Consider the following 10,970-nt stretch of genomic DNA (forward strand, 5'->3'; position numbering starts at 1 on the left):
TGTGTGTGTGTGAGAGAGAGAGAGAGAGATAGATAGAGAGAGAGAGAGACCCATCGGTCGATGCTCGTAAATACATCTTTCAGCCATATGCATTGCTGATGCTCAGTAAAAACTTATATAGTTGACACAATCATATAGAACATCATAGCACACTAAACTTGCATACAAAAATTTCACGCAGGCGGCACAATAAGGATGGAAGCAGTGGATCGCTACGGGAAGGGCTATGTTGAAACCAACGAAGTCGTACATAACGGTTCATCGTCTTTATCAATGACGGGGAAATATCTTGAATGTCGTGCAAAGAAAACAGACAGACAACACAATAAGTTCTGCTAGCACATTAAGTTGACGTACAGCCATTTCTAAAAAAAGTTCAGGTACAAAATTAGAACATGTCACAATCAAATGTACTGGCATATCAGTGCTTCACATCCATAGCTCGATTTAACTAGTATCTGACAAGATTCAGTTGTTACCTCAAATTAGAGCACATCCAAGCAGCCAGCCCTGCCTCTTCTCCCAAAGAAGCAGCGGCCTCCGCCGCGCGATGGAGTAGGCCCTGTGCCATCCATCGTTCCGAGCAACACGGGGAAAGTCTGACGTTGACTCCTGTAATGTACGTCGTCGACGGACCCTGGCACCAGCGGTGGCGGCAGGACTTCGATTGATGGATTGACCACTTCTTCGACATGCACGAACACTCGATACAGGTACATCCCTAGCGTGGTCCGCGGCGGCCTTGGTGGCGACGAATAGTACAACCCCGGTTCCTGCACCGGTATCTCAACACCAATCACCTTCGGTATGGTGGACGGCTTCTTCATCCATGCCATAACCGTCAAAGCCCAGCTGTCTGGAGGAACAAACATACTTACGAGCTCACCTCCAAGGTCGTTGATAAGCTCGTTCATGGACACGCTGTTCCAAGCACGTCGAGGCATGCCGTGGAAGGTAAGTTTTGTTAAAAACTCAAGCTTAGAGGGCACCGAGCCCCATCCTGGGTGCCACCGATCAAAGCTCACCAGCGCACCATCGCAGAACAAACGCCGGGAAGATTCAAACACACGACTGCAGTCGAAAGTTGTCCAGAACCTGACGAAGAAATCAGCCGGTGGCGGACAGACTTCGACGAGCAAGTCACTTATTTGGATGCCGTGCGCAATGCCAAGAGCTTTGACAAGGCGTCCGGCGAGACGGGAGGCCGGTCGCCGTTGATGGTTACCATCAGCACTTTGCCGGCAAACTGGTCGTCAAGCGCCGCCATGCCACTGTTGAGCGACAACACGCAGCGACTGAAGGCAGGACGGACCTCAGGATCTCCGCCTCGGAGATCCGCGTTGACCGGCGACATGATAGTGCGTTGAGTACAGGAAGTACAGGAGGGGGATTTGGGGGAACTGGAGTAGGAATCGAGATTCCAGAGGTGGGGGAGGGGCGGGAGACTGGGGATGAAAAGGTAGCATGAATTTCGAGCACGCGCCAATATGCTCTCGGCGCGCAAGCGCACGAAAACACCGGTGGCGCCCACATGTCGGCCTAAGAGTCCTTATTCTTTCTATTTTGGAGAGCCCGGCCTTTTTTTCAGGATTTTTTGAGAGCCCGGCCCGAGAGTCATAATTGACCTGTTTGGCATTGCGTTACTACTCGGCCCATATTCAACGATACCTCACTGGCCCAAACAAGTGTACATCATCGAAAAGACACTGAGCTCAAATTATATAACTTGAAAAAAGGAAATATACTCTGAACACTGGAGAATGGTGATGCCCTCATTTAGCCCACCAGTAGTTCGAGACAATAAACAGTTCGAAACAACGATATATACAACATTCAAACACTGACTAGTGACTACTACTGACATAAACAACAAGACATGATAGTTCATAAGAAGTCTTGCTACACCACCAAAACGCACCCATCTGCAGCGCTCAAACTCTCGTGATCCAGATGAGAATGACATTGTAAACAGAAGCAACTATTACATAGTAAGAGTGACATAGACGAGGATGACCAAATGACAAGGAATATGCATAACAAAAGAAAGAACTACCCATCCAGAACCAGCAGCAAAGACAACAAAGTCATTCGAAGAGATGATCCAACACCATCATAATTTGCAGCCCCACTTCAGCGACCAGTGATCCGGAGACACCAGTACTCCACCCTTTCGATGCAACAGCCCAATTACCTATCAACCTGAAGGCTTGAACCACATCACTGCCTGTCGTAATTAAGACATCCAAGGATCAAAGTTAATCCGGATGCCTTTGTCATTCTCACCTTCTTTTGGCTGCAGGCTGTATCGTTGACAATCAGGGGAGTTTGCTCCCGAACTCCTAGGGCTCGCCGTGTAGACACAATTTTCCGTAGCAAACAGAGCCTCTCTGCCATCAAGGTCCTTGCCAACGGTGATCTCCTGGTTAATCAGATAATTGAGTCCGAGAAACAGAGAGTGTGAACCAAGGCTGTTTACCCGCCTCCAACTAAAAAATCCTAAAGGCCCCCAACAAGCTGGTATCCTGCTCATAGATGTAACAGCCACTGTCCGGATACTCACGTATTACACGGTGCTTGTATACAGTGGAGTTTTTGCAATATAACTTTTCCGGCTCATGTGTGTGAATGATCATCAGTCTTTTGCCATCGTCTGATCGAGCAAGGAACCAGTTGTGCTTCCCTGTTTTTGGCAAAGGTGGTGTGATTACAAAGGGCAGTAACTGTAGGGACACTGCATCATATCAAAAAGGACATGCATTGTTAATGTAAGATCAGCATTGTGCAGAGTATGAGTAGGATAATGCAAGAAACAGCATTGACATGTCCCTGTTGGAACTGGGAGGAAAATACAGGGAAATGTATACTGGGTTCGAAAATATAGAAGTGCCATGCATGGTTATACTCATGTTATCTCGCAATCGATTCTTCACAGGAAACTACCATGTCATGCATGTTATGTACTCCCTCCGTTCCCAAATATTTGTCTTTCTAGGCATTTCGAATAGACACAACATACGGATGTATGTAGACATATTTTAGAGTGTAGATTCACTCATTTTGCTCCGTATGTAGTCACTTGTTAAAATCTCTAGAAAGAAAAATATTTGGGAACGGAGGGAGTAATCATGTTCTATCCTCACAAACAAATTCTTCAAGGTAACTAACAAACCATGCATTGTTATATACTCGTGTTCTGTGGGCAAAATTTTTGTGAGGATATTATTCTAGCCATTGATTGCTGAAGGGCGAATATAGGTATGTACACATGGTAAGCATTGCAGGATTTTACTACTTCCAAATATAGAGTTCTCCATATGCACATTTACTTCCCTAATGTATGGTTAGATGAAACCAACAGTGTGGTGCATGTTTCTACATCATGAAAATGAGGAAACTAACATGGCCATTGATACACACTCATATTTAGTAGTAGTATATAGATTACTGTAAAATAAGGATAATATCCATATATTCCTAACCGTTTGATTATTTCATGGGAGGTCTAGAAGTTCACGAGCACCAACTTTTTACCGTCTTCTCTGAAGGCAGCCATCCAGTGGGAGTTCATGCCAACCCAGTACATACCTGCCAAGAAGTTTCGGGCGATGGTGATCGGATCGATGTCGAGGGAAATGATGTACGGCGACCCACTACATACCTGCAAAGAAGTTTCGGCTAATGGAGATCGGATTGAAGTCGTGGGGCATCATGCACGCCTCCGTATCATGGTGAGCCAATCTCGCAAGACCAGATAGCAGCAAGCAGGGTGTCTTGAAAAGCTTAGGCCTCGCTTCAACGATGGCCGTGTGCATGTCCCTCGAGCATGTAGCCAGCCGCAGGGCGCTCAACATATCCATACACGAACAACAGAGGTCGAGGATGTCACAGGGGAGATTGCTCCAACCGCAGCTGATATGGATGCTGCGCGGTTCGCGTTCGGCCATGGTGGAGTTTGGAAGGGGGCTTGATTTACGGGGGAGAAGGATGTCGGTGCTGGAGCGGCTAGCGAGGGAATAGTAGTACTGGGGAGGCGAGTGAGGCGACGGTACACGGGGGCACAGTGAGATGGATACGGAGACGGAGACGGAGACGGAGATGGAGTGGTGCTATGGGAGCGGAGAGGGAGACGAGGCGAGGCGCCAATGTGCTGTACAGCGGCGGTGATAGACTGCACAGTGCATAGGGTGAGGCTGACTTTGGTAACCCGAACACGCCGCCTGGACTAGTGTCAGGCGCAGGGTGTTGTCACTTCACTGTGAGGACCGGATGAATAGTATTTTGACCATCAAGTGTACCACAGTTGTACTACTACTACTACTACTACTACTACTACTACTACTACTACTACTACTACTACTACTACTACTACTACTAGTAGGAACATGAGTACTCCAGTATTGTATAGCGGAAATAGGTCTCCTGTGCTAGCATGCCTGTTCACTTCATCGTTCAGGTATCATCCATATTGCGAGCAGAACCAAATTCTCGTGCATGCCCAATCAACGCCCTGCCGCGATGCATGCAGTGGTTGTTCTGGTGCATCAAGGACGGCATGGAGATCGTTCCACACTTGAGAACAGGAAAAATGGAAAGGTAGAATGCGACAGCAGAGGAAGAGAACGCTGGCTAACGGGGCTAGGAGGGGATCGAGCAGGAAGTTAATGCTCCACGCCTAAAGGTTTTGGGAAAACCTGATTTTCATAAGGTGACTTATACTCACCTAAACGGAGGGAGTATTCCTTAACCAGAGAATGTTGTGTCTCCCACTCACGCGCTCAAAAAAAACTACGACACATTTTTTTATCTGTTTGCATAGGTCCCACCTATCAGGAAGGATGGGCACGTACACGAACAGGTACGACTCATCAGTCTACCCGCATAGCCTTTTCGTTTAGTCTACCTAGCCGTCTAATCAACTGCCTGCACGCCACTTCTCCCATTTACTTCTCCATCGGGAACCGATTCTCCTCCCCTTCGTCTTCATTTGCATCCAAACCCCACTGCATTCACATTGTTTTAACCTCTTTAAATAATCATCTACTACTTCAGTTAGACTAGCCATCTAATCCTAATTCTCCAAACCATAGCCCTCCGTTCCAGCGGTTCCAAATGGCGAAAGAGATCGAGATGCAGGTTTTTAGCGTCCAACATGTCCTCATCGAAGGCTCGATGCGCATAGTTGCCACCATCACCGTCCACCCAAGGGTTGTTCGGCAGTGGATCAACAATGTATCCAACTCCCTTGAAAAGGTAGAGACGAGGGTCATCAGTCTCGACGCAGAGTACACGGAGCGTGCCCCTGGGAAGATCCAGCGCGCCGCCGTCCTTCAGCTGTGCCTCGAAGATGATGTTTTGGTGTACCACATCATACACTCGCCCTCCATACCAGGTGAGCTTCACGATTTCTTGTCTCGGGAGGACGTATACTTCTGTGGGGCAGCCATCGAAGGGGACAAACAGAAGCTGGAGCCGTACAACCCTGATTTGAAAAGCATCGCTGACCTACAAACCAGAATCAAAATTCCTGTAGAAGATTGTGATAAACAGACACCATCCCTATTCGACGTAGCAAATTTTGTGCTCGGTACAAATCATCAGAAGGGTGACGAGACGGTGGCATTAAGGTCGTCTGGATGGGAGAATTATCCCTTGACGTACGAGCGGATAAAATATGCTGCCATCGATGCCCGTGTGAGTTTCGAGATAGCTGCAAGGTCCAAAGAGCTTGTTGCGAAGCCGTCTCCCATAGAGAATGAGAACAAGAAGAAGAAGAAGAAGAAGAAGAAGAAGAAGAAGAAGAAGAAGAAAAGGCTGCACCAGCAGGAGGGCATTATGGATGGATGAACTATTTCCTCTCTTGTAAAAAAATTATTCCCTCTCGGTGTATATTGATATAGATGGACTATTTCGATGGTGTGCATGTCTTTGGAACAGAGTAGTAGCGTGGGTCCGCTTGACTATAAGGAACTATTTATCCGCATATATAGCTTTCTCTGCTACTCCTTCCAGTGATCGGTATGCAGTGCATGTGTCCGTAGACATGACAGCTTGTCCATGGAAGTTCAACTACGGCGACCATCACGTTTCATCTTGCGATTCCCACGACGCCTCTCCAACCCACGGCACCACGCCCCCCGACGTGCGCCTCACCCCTCTCGGCCGCACCGCCCCTCTGCCTTTGTGTGCATGACATGTGGGCCACCTAAAATGCGGCGAGCATCAAGTTTCTACCACAGCCACCCGCGATTCCCACGATGCCGCTCGAACCCATGAAACCACACGTCCCCCGACCTGCGGCTCACCCCTCTTGGCCCCAGTGCCCCTCTGCCTACGGGAGCATTACATGTGGACCAGTCACCTATCGGGTCCACATGTTATTGACTCAAAGGTAGGTGTAGTAAGGCGCTGAAGCTCAGTCCCGATGACCCTGAGAGGGAAATGTAACTCCTGCGCCTTGGCTTGTGGTGCTCCCGCAGCACGAACTCGTGCCAAACTCGAGATTTGTTTCTTTACTATACATGCACGCAACGATTTAATGGACATTGTAATCTCAACATGTGATGGGGAGCTCTAAATTTGAATTTGAAACTTATAAAATGAAAAGATTCAAAACAAATAAACTGGGAGAGAGGGAGTATATCGTAGGATGTGTTCCATATAAAATAAGTCCCCTGGTTTGTCACCGCGAAGATGCGGTTAGAAAGGAGCACAACGTCTTCCTACTCGTACGGCAACAAATCGGCCGCAGACAGCATGGTCCGCCTTTGACCGCCATGTGCAAGGTTCGTGCTATCTTATTCAATCTCACCGTGGTTCCATCGTACCAATTCATGCGGTGGCCCATTGCATGGCTGATCCCAATGTTGGACAAAGGTTCTATGGGAACGGTGTCACCGTTGTAAATGTTGTGCAAATTGATGTTGGTACCCTCCCGTACATACGCAAGCCAATCTCCACTCGCACCGAGCCTAACCTGTGAAACAGTGGGCACGGGAACAATTAGGAAATGGACACGGAAGTAGTCTTTAGAATGCATTTACTACGTGATCAAACTCATCTTACCTGCTCATCGGAGGAAATCCGAGTGCCCCTCAACGTCGGCATCTCAAGGGGCGTCAACTTGCAACTACGGCCATGCCGCACTGGAGAGACCCCCAAGGAAACATCCTCGTGCATTCCACGGAACATCAAGATGCATTTGTATGAGTAGTTTATCTTGTGAGAGAAAAGGATGAACGAGGGAAGGCCTCTAGAGATAGAGATGGACACTACTACTACTAATGTGCTGGCCCGTGCGTTGCAATGGATCCAAAGTAGTAGAATAATACTTGTTCACGTGCTTGAAATATAAACACTATAGTTTTGATATACATGTGTCAGCAGACTTGACAGCTTGTCCATGGAAGTTGAACCACGGCGACCATCACGTTTCTTGTTTCTACCACTGCCACACTCACACGCGATTCCCACGACGCCGCTCCAACCCACGGCACGACGTCCCCCGACGTGCACATGGATCCTCTGACGTGGATATCACTGCCTTGCCCTGCCTTTCCTTCGCTGACAGGTGGGACCCACGCTTATGTGTCCCACATGTCAGTGACAGAATGGTAGGATTGTTCGCGTCAGGGGATCCTCATCCCCCCGACGTGCCCCTCATCCCTCTCGGCCCCACCGCTCCTCCGCCTTTGTGTGCATGACATGCGGGCCAGCTGAACTGCGGCGACCATCAACTTTCTACCACAGACACACCCGATTGGACACGGTTTGCCTGCTCCGCTGCTGTGCTCCGATCCGTACTCCCGCACCATCAAATTTTCATCCAGCGGCTGTGACACATTTTGCCCTGGTCATCAATCCTCAGCTGGACTACTTATGTACTATAGGTAGTACCCGCCGGTGTGGCCATCTACGCCTCGTAACGCCCCGACGCCCAGCTGTGGCACCCTCGCCACGGCCACGCCACCACCGGCCGGTTCATCTCGAACGAGTGAGTCGCGAACCATGCCACCACCATGAGAATGACATGTGGGCTAGCCGCATTTAAGGTCCGCATGTCATTGACTCATAGGCCGGGCACTAAGCCACTGAAGTTCGGTCCCGTGGGCCCCGAGAGGGAAATGTAACTCCTGCGGCAGGCCTTGTGGTGCTCCCGCAGTACGAGCTCGTGCCAAAACTGGAATTTGTTTCTTACTACTACCAACTAGTACTAGTAAGGTACACGTGCATTGCACGCATGAGATTCTGGTGGTTTGTGCATTATGCTTCTACATGTGGAGCTTTCTGGATTCTAACATGTGGCAAAATCTGGTGGAATGTAAGGTTAGGCAAGTTTGATTAACTTAGGTGAGTGTTTGGTTCAAGCCACACCTTAGGCAAGCCACACTAAGGCCCCACATGACATACACACACAAAATGTGGCAAGATTCCCTTAGGCTTGCCAACTTGTGGCTCTCATTTTGAAGAACTAATAACTTTGCCTAAGCTTAGTTGTGGCAAAGTTAGTCATGAATTAAGTTCAACCATGGAGTCTTCTAGATTATACATGTGGCAGAATCTGGTGGATGATATCCAACGGCCATAGTTCTCGGATTTGCCATCTTTGTACCGTCGGATTGGCTTCATCCAACGACCAACTTTCAAAGTTTTTCACACACTATATAGGGGGTATAGATATAGATGTGCCGGTCCGTTGCAATGGATCCAAAGTATATCTATTTAGTGGAGTGCACTCTAAACACATTATCTATTTATTTTTCTCTAACCTTCCGTAGCCATGCAACCAAGCCACATAAGCTTCATGGGTGCCCCCCACATCATATTATTCATACTACGTTGATTGAAAAAAAGATAAATCACCCAAAACAAGATCTTCCCGTTTTTTGTTCCTACGATGTTGTGCCGTGCACGTACCTACTAGTTGTATAGTGGTAGTACTAGTAATATAGTATTAGGAGTACAAACTTGGTACTAGTAGGAGTAGTACTAGTACATAATGCTCCTACTCTATCAACGAGCCCCGTCTGACACCAAATTTCTTGGCTTCCGTGCTACAGCTAGATCTTCCCCTTGTTTCTGTTTTCCAACCCGGCGGCAGGCGGGGTGTCGGTTTGCTCAACGCCGGTCCCACATGAAAGTGAAAATGCTAGGCAACACGCCTTCCCTAAGCTATGTGTCGTGCCGGACGGGCCGTGTTGTACTCTCGATTCCCGGGCATGTGGGGGTGCGACGCGAACGCGGCAGGCCTTTTCCTTTTACCAGCAATGTGCCTGTGCGTTGCGATGGATCCAAAGTAGTAGAATAGTAGTATTTGTTCACAAACTTGAAAGAAATCACTATTGTTTTGATATAATCCTAATATATTACTCCCTTCGTACCTAAATATTTGTCTTTTTTGAGATTTCAAATGGACTGTCACATACGGATTATATAGACATATTCTAGTGTTTCTAGCAAGATGCCCGCGCGTTGCACGAAGTTTATGGAAAAGGTAAGCACAAATTATAAATTGACGGATGGAGTACTAGTTACAGTGATGCATATAACTAAGCAAAGGGATCACACATGTCGGTATTGACTGGAACGAGAATGCAACAGCACAATAAGAATTAAGGCCACGATGATGCGATCGTAGTGGTGGTTACAGAAGGCAAGAAGAAAGATGGATCCACGAACGTATGACCTCCTCCTCCTCAACTTAGTGCGCTGGGCCACCGACCGGCGGCTAAGGAGCGGCGGCTTTTGTGGCGAGGTCGAGGTGCTTCTCAGCAAAGGCATCCAAGGCTTCCAGCCAGTTGAGGAAGGCCAACGTCATAGCGTCCTCACTGGACTTGTAGATACCTATGTACACGATTTGCTCGTACACGTGGATGTGTAGGTCGACGAATTCTTGCAGGGCGAGGCGCCTCGCGGCGAGCGCGACCTCCAGGTGGACATTCTTCGTGGCGTCGGCGGGCAGTCGCAGGGCCACCAGTGCTTGAAAGAGGTTCCGGCCATGGAGGCCAATTAGGGTGGCAGGCAATGAGGAGCCCGGGCGCGCGGGCTGGAGGAGTACGGCGATGTCATCCGCGAGCTTCTTCAGGACGGTGAACTTGTTGCTGGTGGCAACGATCATCTGGTCCAATTGAGAGTCGTAGTTGGCGTCGACGGCGGCCATCCACCAGCCGGTCTCCAACACCGTCTGGAGACGATCCTCAGCGCCATGCCGCAGGCCGGCGTCGTGGACCATCTGGGCAGCCGCTGGCCGCTCACGCGCATCGCCGCCATGGGTTTGGAGTGAGCTCTTTTGCGCTTAGTGTAGGTGCAAATGCTTAGGTGCGTACGATGTGGTAGATGCATTGGAATGGAGGGGCGCCTTTATATGAGGGCAATGAGGGCAAACTGCGTTGCATTCACATCGTGCAACCTCTTTTCTCGGACCTCCCCCCATTACTTCCCTCATGCATTAATTGAAGGAGGATGCATTGGCCGTTCAATATATCGGGAACCGCTACTCCCTCCCTCGTCTGCAATTAAAGCCGTATCGGGAACTGCGCCGCCCGCTGTCAAATCGAATATTCCCTCCGTCTAGGTGAGTATTAAGTCATCTTACTAAAACCAAATAGTAAACACATAGGCGTGGTGCATTAACTCTCACGTTGTTTCTTATTTTTTGACATAAATGGAGGAATCAACCAAAAAGAGATGTGGGGCTTGTATGCTTTTAATGACTTGAGACTATCAAACATGACATGCAGTGGTCAGTTCATTGCACAAGAACAAATACAACCCACGTCAGCACACACGCATCTTATATAGCATCACATCCAATGGCTATAAAAGATGAATGAGACCAAATTATATCTCATCTAGATGAGTTCTAGCAAAACTGTATTAATAATACTTAGTACTCCTGCGCCATGTATCATATATTAGTATCATGTAGTACTTTATTTATTGCCATGTATGACACATAGTACTCAACTCACTCT

This window comes from Aegilops tauschii, chromosome 2 (assembly GCF_002575655.3).
Source record: "Aegilops tauschii subsp. strangulata cultivar AL8/78 chromosome 2, Aet v6.0, whole genome shotgun sequence".
NCBI classification, from domain to species: Eukaryota; Viridiplantae; Streptophyta; class Magnoliopsida; order Poales; family Poaceae; genus Aegilops; species Aegilops tauschii.